Genomic DNA, 905 nt, shown 5'->3' with positions numbered 1-905 from the left:
TCTTGATTTCTCTAGTTCCCTTTAAAATAAACTATTATTCCGCAATGCAGAGTATTACATGGCCAGTATTTACACATGATATTTGTGATTTAAAGAAATTAACACAAGCAGCTTTTGGAGATTTAAGTGTTGGCTGAGTTATTGCAGGATAAAAGACTAGAGATGTTGGCAAGAAGAAGATAATTTGGGGAAAGCTGAGGAATACACTTATAACAAGAACACTTCCTAATGGGGTTAGGCATACTTTTGATGAAGATGATGAAGTTAACAGACTATATGTTTACATAGATACTGAAATAAGGATTGTATTTTAGATTATGTGTAGTTGCTGGCATTGAACTGTGTGTTGGATGCACATGAATTGAAGGAATGGGCAAACATAGCTGATGCGGATCCACAGAGCCAGCATATTAAGATGTTTATAATTAGAGGCAATTTGTTTAAATAACTAGGTATGGATACTGATGTGCAAGAGAGGTGGAAAGGCTGTTTCCTTAAGCCAGCACTATTAAATATTTTATTCTCAGTGAGATGCTGCCATTTCATCGTGGGTTTCTAACACTGTGTATAGTTCCATCCACACAGTGCCTTTACTTCCATCCATTTCTAATCTCTTTATCCAGTACAGAGGATTTGGAGCCTATCCCAGTAAGCAACGGACCCTGGACATAGCGCCAGTCCATCACAGGACAGACAGACACAAACACACACACACCAGGGCCAGTTTTCCCATAAACCAATTAACTTACCAGTATGTTTCGGAGTGCGAGAGGGAGTCATATCACACATATGGAGAAAAACCATGTAACCCAGAGAGAACATGTAAAACCCCCACACACAGGATGGCAGGAATTGAACCTAGGACCCCAGTACTGCAAGATAGCAATGCTAACCACTTCGCCACC

The sequence above is a fragment of the Atractosteus spatula genome, unplaced genomic scaffold (assembly GCF_055471065.1).
Source record: "Atractosteus spatula isolate fAtrSpa1 unplaced genomic scaffold, fAtrSpa1.hap1 Scaffold_24, whole genome shotgun sequence".
NCBI classification, from domain to species: domain Eukaryota; kingdom Metazoa; phylum Chordata; class Actinopteri; order Semionotiformes; family Lepisosteidae; genus Atractosteus; species Atractosteus spatula.
Note: the sequence above shows the minus strand (reverse complement) of the source record.